At 44.6% G+C, this 17,773-nt stretch overlaps 1 protein-coding gene across 2 annotated transcripts in view; it reads left to right on the top strand.

Annotated features, from left to right (window-relative positions):
- LSAMP (limbic system associated membrane protein) overlaps positions 1 to 17,773 on the top strand; it is a 1,005,909-nt gene that overhangs the window by 429,205 nt on the left and 558,931 nt on the right. The window lies entirely within an intron of this gene.

Raw genomic sequence — 17,773 nt, 5'->3', positions numbered from 1 at the left:
ACTTGCCTGGCAACTTGGTCAATGAGAAGTGGATAAACAAACAACTAATATACGGGTGCCATTTGGCTTTTCCACCTTGAGAAAAGCACCGAAATGCGTTGGTGTTAATAAAAAAAAAACCTTGCTTGTAGTCTCTGGATTTTCATCCGTTCCATTGATTTGGGGATCACACTCGAGAGTGTACAATCCTCTTAATTTTCTGATTACGTAGTGTGATAATCTCCGCTGTGCCAAAAACAACCATATACACCTGGAATTGGGCCACGATGCACCATAGACTGTGATTTAGTCCTTCTGGCAAATATTATTCTTGATCCTCACAATAACAAATCTGTAAACCAAGCCACAAAGGAACGATATGATACAAGGCACCCTGAATACTGACCCACGAGCCCTGACAAATGTTATTAAGCCCCATTGGTCATCATTACTCGTAATCCTCAAAATAACATTCCTGCCAACTTGGCCAAACAGATACGGGGCCCTCAGGGGTCCACATATTCCTGGACCTGGCTCATGAGCCTCTACATACCGTGGTTAAGTCAAGCTGGGCATCTAACTTGTGACCCTCACATTAACAGGCTTGGCAACTTGGCCAAAAAGAGAACCCCAATGAAAAAATCAAGCGGCGATAGACCAATTCAATCCTTACCCAACCAAAAAAAAATATATATATATATCACTTCCACAATTTTCAGGCTAAAAAATCATCAATATGGAAGTTTACATGGGTCTTGTGCTTGGAGAATCTGTATTGTAACTTTTTAGACTTTTTTTTTTTTCTCTTCGGCTTTTCTAATAAAACCCCAGTGATACTTTCTCCGCTACGGATCAAATTGAAATGAAATTTAATCTAATCTAAAATGTAATCTGCTGATTTGGGATTAATATTTAATGGGCAGGAGATGAACAAAAAGACTTTCTGTGGAAAGTTTCTGGCCGGCCGGGGTCCTCTCATTATGCTTAGAATAATAACCTTCGCTGAGAAAAGTTACTTTTTTGCCCTAAATTGTTACTTTAATGGAATCTAACTCTCGTAATGCGACAATCTCATTTATCATCTCTCAAATGTCACATTATCCAACCGGACTGATGTTTTTAGGTCTTGTAACATGAATATTTTACAATAACTCATCAAAAAATGACAACGTTTTTGCATTAAAGGAGTTGATTGCCGACAGATGACTTTTAGAACTCGTCAATTAGACAGGTCATAAAAGTTAATATAAGTGGTGGTCAAACCCCTGTTACTCCACCATTACCAAAAATGACAGACCCTATATCACTCGGTACCAACATGTGTTGTCCCTCTACCAAAAGATGGATGAAAGCGACTGATGCGGCTAGCAGTGCAATCGCTCCCATTCACCTCAATGGAGCTGAGCGGTGCTCTCTTGCTGAACCTGTGGATTTAGGTCTCTTTAGTAATCACACTTGTTTTTGGTTCGGAAACATCGGATCTCTATCTAATTGAGTTTTTTTAATCTATTGTAACCTGTGAATTCTCAGTCAACCACCATAAAATAAAATTTACACTTACAGTGGGTGAAATAAGTATTTGAACACGTCACCAATTTTCTAAGTAAATCTATTTCTAAAGGTGTTATTAGCATGATATTCTCACCAGATGTCGGTAACAAGTAACAACCCATCCAATTCACACAGGAAGAAAGAAATCAAACCATAGTCATACTATCATATGTGTAACAATGAGAAAAGGACAACTCTTCTCATAATTCTTTCCACTCCTCAGTCTGATATCTTATGGGGAGCACCTGGTCATGGCTGGTTTATGGTCAAATTATGTTTTTTCCCACTTCCAGATTATGGCCTAACAGTGCTCACTGGATCCTTCAACAGTTTAGAAATTCTTCTGTAACCAATCTTTTGTTTTTGCAACAATAAGGTTGTGCAGGTCTTGAGACAGCTCACTGGTTTTACCCATCAGGAGATTTTTCTTGTGCGGCACCTTCGTAATGAGACACCTTTCTATAGGCCATCAGTTGAAACAGCTGATATTATTTATCACTAAGTGGCAGGATAAATAGATTTACTTAGAAAATTGGTGACACTCTCAATAGTTATTTCACCAGCGGTTTATATAAATATCTCTGCAAGGAATTTCTATGTTCTCGTCGTGTTTATGTTGGTTTCTGTGAGGTTCTCCGGATTGCTCACTCACTCCAAATACATAGGGTATATAGATTGCGAGCCCCAGTGGGGACAGTGATGATGATGATGATGTCTATAAACCACTGATGAATTAAATGTCGTTATGTAAGTAAAATAATAAATATTGTGCTGTTTCCTAAAATAGTGTCCAAAAAAGCCCTATTTCTATTTTTTATTTGTAAAATAGATTGTGATACGTAAATGTAAAAAACATTGCCAAATTAATAAAATGAATACATTTTGTCCCGAATTAATAGACATTTAGAATTTTTGAAGATTACTTTCATTATTGCACATCTCCAGTGCGGTCGTCAATCTAAAAGGTTAATATATAAACCTAAAACCTGAATATCGAAGAAATTAACATCGTGGTTTTTGTCTTTCTTAGGAGAGAATATCTGTGTGAGCAGAATTATTGGGCAATTAAATGAAAAATGTAAATTTTCCATCTCAGTTGTTTCTTTCTTTCCATCTGTTACCGTGAGAATAAGAACCGAACACCTGAATGTATGAAATAAATTTCTGACATTTTCCGTAAAGAATCTCAGTAACAGATATAGCAATATTGTCAGCTTAAACCTGTCAAATTGACATATTATAAGGATGCATTTCCACCACGGATCATAAAGTTGTGCTGTAGAATGATGGGACCCTCAGACAGCACTGAAGTGGGGGTACGACAAGTCACACAGAAAGTGATACAAATGTATCTACTCCGCCTATAGAATAAGCTGCGATGCCCTTCGGGTACAGTTCACATTCCCCACGGCTCTCTGCAGTTGGGAGTAATAACATTGGTGTGATTTTTTTTTTTCTTCTTTCGTCTTCCTCTTTATTTTTAGTATAATTTTTCCAGGTCTCCCAGGAGTTTCACAAACAGAACAACCCAAGCAGTAGATTATATATATTTTTTAAAGCAATGCACAATTTGGCTGAGAACCTCCTCTCACCGGGGCCTTGAAGTTCTCCGGCACAGAATTGAGTTCACCGGCTCCTGTGTACGAGAATGAATTATTAACATTATTATTTCAAGGTAACTCAGTGGCGCTCGGTCATATTTCAAGGCTTGAGATGGATTCATAAGAGCCGCGACTGAGCCCCCGCCGGTGATTACCTAAGAACAATGTATATTGAAAAGTCATCTGTGGTGATGGGAAAGGAAGGGAAATGTGAGCTGGACACTTTGATAAATTCAGACATTGTCAAGTTGAAGAAAGAATTTGAAGCAGGACCAAACATAAGCCCAGGCGGGGCTGAAAAAGCCGAATGGGCCTAATGTCACGGAGGCTTAGCTAAACTTCCACTCCACTGAGTGGTGTCATTACACCCAAGTGGTGATGTCACTTCTGTGTCATTACACCCAAGTGGTGATGTCACTTCTGCTTCTATCCAAGTGGTGATGTCACTTCTGTGTCATTACACCCAAGTGGTGATGTCACTTCTGCTTCTACCCAAGTGGTGATGACACTTCTGCTTCTACCCAAGTGGTGATGCCACTTCTGCTTCTCCCCAAGTGGTGATGTCACTTCTGCTTCTATCCAAGTGGTGATGTCACTTCTGCTTCTACCCAAGTGGTGATGTCACTTCTGCTTCTATCCAAGTGGTGATGTCACTTCTGCTTCTACCCAAGTGGTGATGACACTTCTGCTTCTATCCAAGTGGTGATGTCAATTCTGCTTCTACCCAAGTGGTGATGTCACTTCTGCTTCTACCCAAGTGGTGATGTCACTTCTGCTTCTACCCAAGTGGTGATGTCACTTCTGCTTCTACCCAAGTGGTGATGACACTTCTGCTTCTATCCAAGTGGTGATGTCACTTCTGCTTCTACCCAAGTGATGATGTCACTTCTGCTTCTACCCAAGTGGTGATGTCACTTCTGCTTCTATCCAAGTGGTGATGTCACTTCTGCTTCTACCCAAGTGGTGATGACACTTCTGCTTCTATCCAAGTGGTGATGTCACTTCTGCTTCTATCCAAGTGGTGATGTCACTTCTGCTTCTGCCCAAGTGGTGATGTCACTTCTGCTTCTACTCAAGTGGTGATGTCACTTCTGCTTCTACCCAAGTGGTGATGTCACTTCTGCTTCTATCTAAGTGGTGATGTCACTTCTGCTTGTACCCAAGTGGTGATGTCACTTCTGCTTCTACCCAAGTGGTGATGTCACTTCTGCTTCTACCCAAGTGGTGATGTCACTTCTGCTTCTACCCAAGTGGTGATGTTACTTCTGCTTCTACTCAAGTGGTGATGTCACTTCTGCTTCTACCCAAGTGGTGATGTCACTTCTGCTTCTATCTAAGTGGTGATGTCACTTCTGCTTCTGCCCAAGTGGTGATGTCACTTCTGCTTCTACCCAAGTGGTGATGTTACTTCTGCTTCTCCCCAAGTGGTGATGTCACTTCTGCTTCTCCCCAAGTGGTGATGTCATTTCTGCTTCTCCCCAAGTGGTGATGTCACTTCTGCTTCTCCCCAAGTGGTGATGTCACTTCTGCTTCTCCCCAAGTGGTGATGTCATTTCTGCTTCTCCCCAAGTGGTGATGTCACTTCTGCTTCTCCCCAAGTGGTGATGTCACTTCTGCTTCTCCCCAAGTGGTGATGTCATTTCTGCTTCTCCCCAAGTGGTGATGTCACTTCTGCTTCTCCCCAAGTGGTGATGTCATTTCTGCTTCTATCCAAGTGGTGATGTCACTTCTGCTTCTCCCCAAGTGGTGATGCCACTTCTGCTTCTCCCCAAGTGGTGATGTCACTTCTGCTTCTCCCCAAGTGGTGATGCCACTTCTGCTTCTCCCCAAGTGGTGATGTCACTTCTGCTTCTCCCCAAGTGATGATGTCACTTCTGCTTCTCCCCAAGTGATGATGTCACTTCTGCTTCTACCCAAGTGATGATGTCACTTCTGCTTCTACCCAAGTGGTGATGTCACTTCTTCTTCTACCCAAGTGGTGATGTCACTTCTTCTTCTACCCAAGTGGTGATGTCACTTCTGCTTCTATCCAAGTGGTGATGTCACTTCTGCTTCTACCCAAGTGGTGATGTCACTTCTGCTTCTACCCAAGTGATGATGTCACTTCTGCTTCTCCCCAAGTGATGATGTCACTTCTGCTTCTACCCAAGTGATGATGTCACTTCTGCTTCTACCCAAGTGGTGATGTCACTTCTTCTTCTACCCAAGTGGTGATGTCACTTCTGCTTCTACCCAAGTGGTGATGTCACTTCTGCTTCTACCCAAGTGGTGATGTTACTTCTGCTTCTATCTAAGTGGTGATGACACTTCTGCTTCTACCCAAGTGATGATGTCACTTCTGCTTCTACCCAAGTGGTGATGTCACTTCTTCTTCTACCCAAGTGGTGATGTCACTTCTTCTTCTACCCAAGTGGTGATGTCACTTCTGCTTCTACCCAAGTGATGATGTCACTTCTGCTTCTACCCAAGTGGTGATGTCACTTCTTCTTCTACCCAAGTGGTGATGTCACTTCTGCTTCTACCCAAGTGGTGATGTCACTTCTGCTTCTACCCAAGTGGTGATGTTACTTCTGCTTCTATCTAAGTGGTGATGACACTTCTGCTTCTACCCAAGTGATGATGTCACTTCTGCTTCTACCCAAGTGGTGATGTCACTTCTTCTTCTACCCAAGTGGTGATGTCACTTCTTCTTCTACCCAAGTGGTGATGTCACTTCTGCTTCTATCCAAGTGGTGATGTCACTTCTGCTTCTACCCAAGTGGTGATGTCACTTCTGCTTCTACCCAAGTGATGATGTCACTTCTGCTTCTCCCCAAGTGATGATGTCACTTCTGCTTCTACCCAAGTGATGATGTCACTTCTGCTTCTACCCAAGTGGTGATGTCACTTCTTCTTCTACCCAAGTGGTGATGTCACTTCTGCTTCTACCCAAGTGGTGATGTCACTTCTGCTTCTACCCAAGTGGTGATGTTACTTCTGCTTCTATCTAAGTGGTGATGACACTTCTGCTTCAACCCAAGTGATGATGTCACTTCTGCTTCTACCCAAGTGGTGATGTCACTTCTTCTTCTACCCAAGTGGTGATGTCACTTCTTCTTCTACCCAAGTGGTGATGTCACTTCTGCTTCTACCCAAGTGATGATGTCACTTCTGCTTCTACCCAAGTGGTGATGTCACTTCTTCTTCTACCCAAGTGGTGATGTCACTTCTGCTTCTACCCAAGTGGTGATGTCACTTCTGCTTCTACCCAAGTGGTGATGTTACTTCTGCTTCTATCTAAGTGGTGATGACACTTCTGCTTCTACCCAAGTGATGATGTCACTTCTGCTTCTACCCAAGTGGTGATGTCACTTCTTCTTCTACCCAAGTGGTGATGTCACTTCTTCTTCTACCCAAGTGGTGATGTCACTTCTGCTTCTACCCAAGTGGTGATGTTACTTCTGCTTCTATCTAAGTGGTGATGTCACTTCTGCTTCTTGCCAAGTGATGATGTCACTTCCTCATCAAGGTCACGGTGATTCACTACTCATTGACCAACTTATCCGAGCATAAATAGTCCTGTCAAACTATGGCACACATGACACACTATTTTGGATACAGAAGAGAACGTTAATTAAAGCAATGAGTCGCTCATATGTATTGTGCCCAGGGGTTTACCCAGCTTTGCTTGGGTGCTGATGCCATCCCTGTATCTGGCATTCTTCCTACCAAAAGTTAACTGGTAAAAAAAAACCCTGAAAAAAGCAGATTCCTATCTGGAGTCTAATTTATCCACCTATGTGCCTCGCTCCCTCACCAGATCAGACACGTCGCTTATTATTAAATCTACTGCCATTCAATTAATTTACCGCTGGAAAAAAAAAAAAAACCTTTGTGAAATGAGAACTTTACTTTAAGCTTCCATGAAATAATAATAATTAAAGAAGACTGATAATTATTTTCCCCAGAAACCTTCAGATCATCCCATTTTCATTAGTTCTCACATAAAAGTTGAGCCCGCTGGCCTAATTAATCTCCCATCCTGTCTGGTGAATGGCACTCGTACCCGGGCCGGCATTACGTTTCCCGCGCACGCACTCTCATATTATATCATATATCACTACTGTTTCATGTTTGTAAGAAGGAGGAGATCAGAAACAGGGAATATTTTAATGATGTGTGTGTCCGGCAGTGGTGAGGGGCAGCAGCCTGATTAATTTAAAGCTCTTCTGAGCTGTTGGTTTTGTCAAGGCTCGTACGAAACCCGTCTAATTTATTTCTCTTTACAGTTAACCACGTCAAAAGTGACCACTGTGTGGGCTCAACCGGATCGGCATTAGCTTCCCATTACTGCTCCACACCCTTCTTTTATCATGTCGTGGGGGTGCAAGTGGTTTTAAAGGGGGCGTTGGTTATGAAAGTATTCCGAATGTGTTCATAGACGGAGTTCGGTTGGTCAACTTATGAATGACAGAGACTTTTGTTTATGTCATTTACCCAATCAACAAAATAAATTGCCAAGTTTAGAAAATTTGTCAGATCTCAAACTCATGTGAGCCGCTTCTTCAAAGAATTTAAAAAACGTGGCAGGTTTACCAGAAGTGTCAAAAGTGAGAAATAGAGCGGTGATATCATATTGGTTGGATAATATGGGTGGCATTGACTGTGATGATATTGGTAACCAGTGGTGTTAGGAGTCGAGTTCCCGCCGCTGCACAGGGGGAATCTCAAACCATGTCCGCTGTGGTCTCCCATTCTCTTCCAGCCGCAGTGGAGCCTGCTCAGCAGAGACGTCAGTCCCAGCGTCTGGCTCGAGTTGATACTGTGCGCTAGGTTACTGCTGCCTTTCCAGGCTCTACCTTTGTAGCCAGTACTCATCAGCAGCGAGCAGGCGTTTCAGGGACTAAGACCTGCTTTTCCCATACTGAGCGTGCCCACAGGACGACCTCCCATTGGAGGTCGGGGGTCACGCGCTCAGGTCCTGTAGCACTGTAGCAGCTCCTATTGGACCACTAGGAAGGTCCTTGAGTGCTACAGCTATAAAAGGTTCGCATGGCCACACGGCCATGCGCTAGTATAGACTTGATATGTGTGTCTGTAGATGAATGTCTGTCGATGGATGAAAGCTCCTTAATCATTCCCATTCCTTGTGTTGATGACTGCTCGCGAATGGTGGAAGCTACCTAGCGCCCGACAGTGCTACCTGCACACTAAGCACACATTTCAGTATCTATTTGCAGTGCCCGTCTTTATGGTACCGTGCGCAATCAGTGTGCTTTCTGGACAGCTGGTCAGAGTAGGGTGGGGATTCACGCTTGGACTAGGCATCTGACACAGGGCGTCCTCAGGCGCGGGCTCAAAAGCCACCGAGGGTCAGAGCGAGTCCAATCACCAGTTTAGTGGGGGTGATTCATAGGGATCTCACTAGTGTCTTTCAGCTGCATCCTGTGACTGCTAACAGGGCGCATTGTATTTACGGCGACTCTGTGAAGCAACAGAGTTCGCTTCCATTCACACTGGGTGAGGTCTAAACCCACATGTGAGCAAGCGTCCATCCGCCATTACTCAGCAGCAGGTACCATCTCTGCACGGTGGACCCCGGACTGCGAACGCACCTCATATTCTCTAATATTATTATTTGGTGCGTTCCGCCAGTCCTAACAAGTGGTGTAACTAGAGTCTGCTGGGCCCCAGTGCAAAATTTGGACTTGACCCTCCACCTGTATGTTGGTCAGATATATTAGCAATGTAGCGTTCTAAATCCTAAAAAAACATATGTGTTGACAATCCACCTTAATGTAATAATGGCCCCCATTCTGGTCCCTTCCTGGTATATTGTCCTCTATCCTGTGTCCTTTCTGATAATAATGTCCCCCATCCTGTGCCCCTTCTAAAAAGAATGTTCCCATCCTGCTCCCGTTCCTGTAATAGTGTCTGACATTTTAGGTTCCTTCCTGCTATAAAGTCACCCATCCTGAGCCCCTTCCTTCCATAATGTACCTTATTCAGAGTCCCTTCCTGCCATAATGTCCCCATCTAGAGCCCTTTCCCGTAATAATGTCTGTCAAAGATGCACAGCCAGGGGAGTTACACAGATCCACCCGCTGTTCCCTTTTTGTCAATGGAATGCAACTCCTATGCCTCTAATGATCAAGACAATTATGCAATTGACAGAGTATTAACGGACAAGACAGTGGAATATATATATATATGGATCGCCCCCAGACACAGGGCCACGAGTTCTCGGTACCGGGCCTCTCTGGTTCGGTTCTGAGGCTGTCACGGTGGCTAGACTCGGTCCGCGACCCTGCTAAGGAGCGTCCAATAAAGGTGGTGCAGTCTGTCAGGGGTTCGTGACGCCACCTGTGGTGTTCGGTCAGGGTGACTGACGCTGCTGTGGGGTCCGCTGGGGTGATGGAATGGCAGCTGGATGGTATACCTTCCCACAGGTGAAGTGTGTCCCCAGGGCTTCCCAGTAAGGTGGATGGTGATGGTGTGAGGTGCAGACAATAACGAGGACACAGGGTTGCAGTCTTTTTACTGAAGACTTCAGGATCCTCAATCCAGAGCACGTTTAACAGGGCTATCAGAGACAGGCCGGCCTGATGGGCACTTCCAGAGTTTCCCTCGCAGATTGAAATCGTTGCCCACCACTAGCGCCTGTGTGTTGTAGTCCTACCCTGCTGAGCATTCGGAATAGTCCTCACAACTGCTGTTCTCGTTCGTTCGTTCTCTACAGCTCTCTCTCTCTCTCTTTAGTTCCAGATGTTGCTAGTTTCTCGTCCCCCAGTATGTTTTGGCTAGGACGCACCCGTATGACGGGAAGGCCTGGAGGTCTTCCGGGACCCTAGAGACGCCCCTCTCCCACTGTTGCCCCCTATGTCTTCTTAGGAAATTTAAGGTAGACAGCCAACCTATAATTAACTATCCTGCGGAGTTTGAAGTAAGGCCTAAAGTCAGTTACTCCCGCGGTGTTCCGGCCACCGGCTACGCGCCTCAGTAGGATGTTGCCTCGGTCTCACGGCACGACTCCTACTGGTACTCCTTTTTGCTTGACCTCGTTTACACTGTTCCACAATACCCTTCCCTTCTTGTCTCTTTCTTAGGATACCGCCGCAAGGTAGTGCAGGCGCGGTTCCGTTACATTCTTCTCTGTTCGCTAGGCACCTGCCAGGTTCCCAAGCCTGACAGGGACCCCCCTGTGTCTTCTCCCTGCAACACCCCCTGCCACGGGATGTTGCCTAAATCCAACCCAGTCAGCTTCTGACTAACTTCCTATCCAACCCCTAGTTTTACCAGTGTGAGGAGGGGCCCAATAAATAAAGCCTTTTGCTCCCCCTAGTGGCCGGAGTGTGAAGTGTAATGTGTGCTGGTGATACCTGGTCAGGAGAACTCCTTCAGTGCTATCAGACGTACCATCACTCCCCTTAGTGGCAGAGTGTCATACTGCAACGACCAGATCTCTGGGGCGCTGCATATATATATATATATATATATATATATATATACAGTATATATATATATATATATATACCCTGATGCAGTCACTGCCAGATACAAAACAAAAAAGGCACTGCCACCCGCTGCTACCAACAATCATTGATTCAGGCTGCGTATGGCTTCAGAGGTGCGGTTTACAGAGCAAAAGGAACAGAGCTATTAAATTTATATATTTAGTCCCATGTGATTTTCTGGATTTTATTTTTGATATTCTATCTCTTAATGTTAAAATTAACCTACCCTTAAAGTTAAACAGATAGATAGGTATATTGATAGACAATAGAAATATATAGTCAGATAGTTAGATACAGTAAAAAGATAAATATGAGATATAGATATAGTAGGTAGATTGATGATAGTTAATAGATAGATAATAGATGATAGATAATAAATATATAATAGATAGATACAGTAGATAGATAAATGTGAGATATAGATATGACATAGTAGGTAGATAGATAATAGAGAGATGTTTTAATACACAGGACCATAAAGAAAACGATGTTTTGTGATAGTTTATTTTGATCTTTGCCTTCAGTTTTCCTGGCGTTGAGTAAAGTGTCAGCCGTGATGTCTGGCTGTGAGGGGTTTATAGCAAGGGTATAATTTTCTCAGTAAAAAAGCTGTTTACAGATCGGAGAATTAAGTCGCCTTAATGAACTGCGACAACTACTACACCCATTAATAACCTCTCTGCCAACCAGTTAAGTGAATGCAAAACAGCCATTAGTAATGAAGTCAGCGCCAACCATAAGTGATCGCGCCCGTGCAGAATACATCATTTAGTATCGCACTGAGTGCAGAGATTTCCCCGCAATGAACATTTATATCTGATATGTGTTTCCCATTGAAGGACTAATCGACAGAAAACTTCATATTACAAGGAGTGAAGGACCCATCTTGTCCGTCATGGAGACATATGATACTTACCTCTGAATTTTAAGAATTAGGATATTGGAAATAGATGATTTATCTCTTGACTTGATACATTGTAGCGAGTTAATAACACAATCATGGTAAATGAATGCGAGATGATTTCCACCAAAGATCTAATAAAGGCCTTCAAGAATGAAATGTTCCTTCTGTGTACTGAAGATAATGTCTGCAAGAAAAATAAATATTCATCTTCTGGTGACCCCCAAATGAAGTTTTCTGATATTAAATGAGTGTGATAACATACTAATGAGGTCTGTGTCCTTCGGGGTCTAGAGAGTTTATTTTACTAGTGGCCTCCATGATCTACTAAGCATTGACCTTTTCAAATATATGTTTGATGATAGGAGCAGAGTCTTCCAAGGCAACGAGGATTATCCACCCAATGTTTTCTTCATTTGTCATCGCACAAAACAAGTGTGGAGAAATAATATAGATCATTGTGTCTAATTAAACCTCAGCGCACAAACTTCCATGCATGAAGACCCAAAGGTCTTGCCCTATGAAAAGAGAAAAGATTGACTTGACTTAGATCCTTTGGTTGGCAATGTTCTTCTGTAGCTGCCAGATGTCCTTTCTGGGTCTGTGGAGTCTGTGTTTTTGGACCCCTTTGTAGCTGCAGAGTGGTCATTATACCCTTGCTAACAAGACACAACCGTGATCCCCTAATGTGAGCCCCTTTGCCATTAAGACCTTATGGTGGTACACACATCAATGATCTATAAATATGAGCCAGGAACTGGGGTGGGCTAGTAACATGCCATATGACTCAAAGAGGTCTCAAGGTGTTACACATGCCCAAATAATATGCAACAACTTTGATTCCCGTGTGAAATCATAGTACTCCAATCACCATACACGACCACGGCCATACAGATGCTCTTGATTTTACTGTACAACCGTAGTTCCACCATGAGGGTGGTATTAAACTGATGTTCCCTGTTCCTGGACCCTACCGTAGTTGCAGTGCGGTACAAATGCCCTTGGTCATAAGTTGGGTTGATGAGTGCTTCATGGATTCGGTATGATATTACACAATTAAGCTCCGCTCTCCATTTCCTGTGCCCCATATAAGCTTCAAGGTGGCTCCTTTTATGAAGTAGGTGAAGATATTAAGGCTTAATTGTTGGATGAAAAAATATCAGAAGAGCATTTGACCTTCACTTATCACGTGACCATTTCATTATGGGAAGTCCGTGAATAAAAACTTTACACTGAACTTTTTCAACTTTTCAATATGTTGCTGTATCACATAGTCTGTTAGAATAGCATAATCCTCTGCTATGCGCTTTCAGCTTAAAGGAGTTTTCCAGTTTGTCTAAACTCTTTTTGTTATAAGGGTCCTGTGAAGACACAGCGTCAATCTGGTCACTGGTGCGGGGGTGAATTATTCTTATTTTTGCCTGACGTATTGTTCGTTTGTTCAGTAGGTCAAGGAACATGAGCAATTTTCTCTTGTGAGTCTGTCCATTGATTCTTGTATGTTAATTTGTGGAATGTCTGCTGATTACGCGTTGTATCCGTACCCTGCAGTGTACTAGTCTGCACAACTTGGAGAACAAATATGCAGTCTAAACGAACAATTGAACAATGAGAGATTAGCTTGCACCACCTTCCCAAATCCTTTAGGAGAATGACCTGAATAATACCTGTGGAATATAAAAGGGGCATCCTCTGTTTCCAGAACGACTTTACAAGACATCAGCCGAGGAACCACAGCTCCAGCTGTTGGAATACAGATCTGCTTCACTGCCCATCTCTAAACCCATGAAGACATTTATCTCAACCTGAGTTCTCCAATCAGGTCACCTGGAAACATACTTCACTGTGCTCCTTCAGCTTCCTACCTCCTCTCTGTGGGTGCCCTGCAAAAGCGGGGTGCTACTGGTTGGAGTAGCTGGCCCTGGATGCCCCACAGTTGCAGAGGTTCCAATCCGCGGTGAGCCAGCAGTCTGTCATTTGCACAAGATGTACTATATCTTGCTGTTTGTTTGTGATCTAATAAAGTATTACCGCAGTGTATTACCCTCACCCTGTATTGTGTGAGTAGTATTCTACCCACTGAGAAGTAGTACGAGCGTTCAGTGGGATGAATCCTGGTCAGGGCGGTCTTTCTAAAAACAGCCGGGCCAGAGGACGAGAACAGCTACTGACCCTTGTGTCTCCACAGGTCCTGTATAACATTGGGGTGCTCTTATATCATTGGGATAGCTGATGCCAAGTCTGCCTTATATTATTGGGGCGTCCAGTGCCAAGGTTCCCTTATAACATTGGTGCACCCAGTGCCAATTTCCTTTTGGGCACCCGGTACTAAAGTTCCTGTATATCACTGGGGTACCAAATGCCAATTTTCTCTTCCATCATTGGGGCACCTTGTGTCAAGGTTCCCTTATATCATTGGGGCACCCAGTGCCAATTTCCTTTTGGGCACCCTGTACTAATGTTTCCTTATATCACTGGGATACCTAGTGCCAATTTTCTCTTCCATCATTGGGGCACCTTGTGTTAAGGTTCCTTTATATCATTGGGGCACCCAGTGGTAAGGTTCCCTTATATCATTGAGGCACCCAGTGGCAAGGTTCCCTTATATCATTGGTGCACCCAGTGGTAAGGTTCCCTTATATCATTGGGGCACCCAGTGGTAAGGTTCCCTTATATCATTGGGTCACCCAGTGGCAAGGTTCCCTTATATCATTGGTGCTCCCAGTGGTAAGATTCCTTTATATCATTGGGGCACCCAGTGGCAAGGTTCCCTTATATCATTGGTGCACCCAGTGGCAAGGTTCCCTTATATCATTGGGTCACCCAGTGGCAAGGTTCCCTTATATCATTGGTGCACCCAGTGGTAAGGTTCCCTTATATCATTGGTGCTCCCAGTGGTAAGATTCCTTTATATCATTGGGGCACCCAGTGGCAAGGTTCCCTTATATCATTGGTGCACCCAGTGGTAAGGTTCCCTTATATCATTGGGGCACCCAGTGGTAAGGTTCCCTTATATCATTGGTGCACCCAGTGGTAAGGTTCCCTTATATCATTGGGGCACCCAGTGGCAAGGTTCCCTTATATCATTGGTGCACCCAGTGGTAAGGTTCCCTTATATAATTGGTGCACCCAGTGGTAAGGTTCCCTTATATCATTGGTGCACCCAGTGGTAAGGTTCCCTTATATCATTGGGGCACCCAGTGGCAAGGTTCCCTTATATCATTGGTGCACCCAGTGGTAAGGTTCCCTTATATCATTGGTGCACCCAGTGGTAAGGTTCCCTTATATCATTGGTGCACCCAGTGGTAAGGTTCCCTTATATCATTGGTGCACCCAGTGGTAAGGTTCCCTTATATCATTGGGGCACCCAGTGGCAAGGTTCCCTTATATCATTGGTGCACCCAGTGGTAAGGTTCCCTTATATCATTGGTGCACCCAGTGGTAAGGTTCCCTTATATCATTGGTGCACCTTGTGTCAGGGTTCCCTTATATCATTGGTGCACCCAGTGGCAAGGTTCCCTTATATCATTGGGGCACCCAGTGGCAAGGTTCCCTTATATCATTGGGGCACCCAGTGGCAAGGTTCCCTTATATCATTGGTGCACCCAGTGGTAAGGTTCCTTTATATCATTGGGGCACCCAGTGGCAAGGTTCCCTTATATCATTGGTGCACCCAGTGGCAAGGTTCCCTTATATCATTGGTGCACCCAGTGGTAAGGTTCCCTTATATCATTGGGGCACCCAGTGGTAAGGTTCCCTTATATCATTGGTGCACCCAGTGGTAAGGTTCCCTTATATCATTGGTGCACCCAGTGGTAAGGTTCCCTTATATCATTGGGGCACCCAGTGGTAAGGTTCCCTTATATCATTGGTGCACCCAGTGGTAAGGTTCCCTTATATCATTGGGGCACCCAGTGGCAAGGTTCCTTTATATCATTGAGGCACCCAGTGGCAAGGTTCCTTTATATCATTGGGGCACCCAGTGGTAAGGTTCCCTTATATCATTGGGGCACCCAGTGGCAAGGTTCCTTTATATCATTGGTGCACCCAGTGGTAAGGTTCCTTTATATCATTGGGGCACCCAGTGGCAAGGTTCCTTTATATCATTGGGGCACCCAGTGGTAAGGTTCCCTTATATCATTGGTGCACCCAGTGGTAAGGTTCCCTTATATCATTGGGGCACCCAGTGGTAAGGTTCCCTTATATCATTGGTGCACCCAGTAGTAAGGTTCCCTTATATCATTGGTGCACCCAGTGGTAAGGTTCCCTTATATCATTGGGGCACCCAGTGGTAAGGTTCCCTTAGATCATTGGGGCACCCAGTGGTAAGGTTCCCTTATATCATTGGGGCACCCAGTGGTAAGGTTCCCTTATATCATTGGTGCACCCAGTGGTAAGGTTCCCTTATATCATTGGTGCACCCAGTGGTAAGGTTCCCTTATATCATTGGTGCACCCAGTGGTAAGGTTCCCTTATATCATTGGTGCACCCAGTGGCAAGGTTCCCTTATATCATTGGGGCACCCAGTGGCAAGGTTCCCTTATATCATTGGTGCACCCGGTGCCAATTTCCTTTTGGGCACCCGATACTAATGTTCCCTTATATCATTGGTGCACCCAGTGGTAAGGTTCCCTTATATCATTGGTGCACCCAGTGGTAAGGTTCCCTTATATCATTGGGGCACCCAGTGGTAAGGTTCCCTTATATCATTGGTGCACCCAGTGGTAAGGTTCCCTTATATCATTGGGGCACCCAGTGGTAAGGTTCCCTTATATCATTGGTGCACCCAGTGGTAAGGTTCCCTTATATCATTGGGGCACCCAGTGGTAAGGTTCCCTTATATCATTGGTGCACCCAGTGGTAAGGTTCCCTTATATCATTGGGGCACCCAGTGGCAAGGTTCCCTTATATCATTGGTGCACCCAGTGGCAAGGTTCCCTTATATAATTGGTGCACCCAGTGGTAAGGTTCCCTTATATCATTGGGGCACCCAGTGGTAAGGTTCGCTTATATCATTGGGGCACCCAGTGGTAAGGTTCCCTTATATCATTGGTGCACCCAGTGGTAAGGTTCCCTTATATCATTGGGGCACCCAGTGGCAAGGTTCCCTTATATCATTGGGGCACCCAGTGGTAAGGTTCCCTTATATAATTGGTGCACCCAGTGGTAAGGTTCCCTTATATCATTGGGGCACCCAGTGGCAAGGTTCCCTTATATCATTGGTGCACCCAGTGTCAAGGTTCGCTTATATCATTGGTGCACCCAGTGGTAAGGTTCCCTTATATCATTGGGGCACGCAGTGCCAATTTCCTTTTGGTCACCCGATACTAATGTTTCCTTATATCATTGGTGCACCCAGTGGCAAGGTTCGCTTATATCATTGGTGCACCCAGTGGTAAGGTTCCCTTATATCATTGGGGCACCCAGTGGTAAGGTTCCCTTATATCATTGGTGCACCCAGTGGTAAGGTTCCCTTATATCATTGGGGCACCCAGTGGTAAGGTTCCCTTATATCATTGGTGCACCCAGTGGCAAGGTTCGCTTATATCATTGGTGCACCCAGTGGTAAGGTTCCCTTATATCATTGGGGCACCCAGTGGTAAGGTTCCCTTATATCATTGGTGCACCCAGTGGTAAGGTTCCCTTATATCATTGGTGCACCCAGTGGCAAGGTTCCCTTATATCATTGGTGCACCCAGTGGTAAGGTTCCCTTATATCATTGGTGCACCCAGTGGTAAGGTTCCCTTATATCATTGGTGCACCCAGTGCCAATTTCCTTTTGGGCACCCAGTACTAATGTTTCCTTATATCATTGAGGCACCCAGTGGTAAGGTTCCTTTATATCATTGGTGCACCCAGTGGTAAGGTTCCCTTATATCATTGGTGCACCCAGTGGTAAGGTTCCCTTATATCATTGGTGCACCCAGTGGCAAGGTTCCCTTATATCATTGGTGCACCCAGTGGTAAGGTTCCCTTATATCATTGGTGCACCCAGTGGTAAGGTTCCCTTATATCATTGGTGCACCCAGTGCCAATTTCCTTTTGGGCACCCAGTACTAATGTTTCCTTTTATCATTGGTGCACCGGGTGCCAATTTTCTCTTCCATCATTGGGGCACCTTGTGTCAGGGTTCCCTTATGTCATTAGGGCACTTGTTACTAAAGTTCCCTTATGTCATTAGGGTTGCCAATACCAATTTTGCCTTGTATCATCGGGGCTCCAGATGCCACGTATGAACGGTCTGCTC

The sequence above is a fragment of the Ranitomeya imitator genome, chromosome 3 (assembly GCF_032444005.1).
Source record: "Ranitomeya imitator isolate aRanImi1 chromosome 3, aRanImi1.pri, whole genome shotgun sequence".
Classification (NCBI taxonomy): Eukaryota; Metazoa; Chordata; class Amphibia; order Anura; family Dendrobatidae; genus Ranitomeya; species Ranitomeya imitator.
The sequence above is the reverse complement of the archived record's forward strand: the minus strand, read 5'-3'. Positions and strand labels throughout refer to the sequence as shown.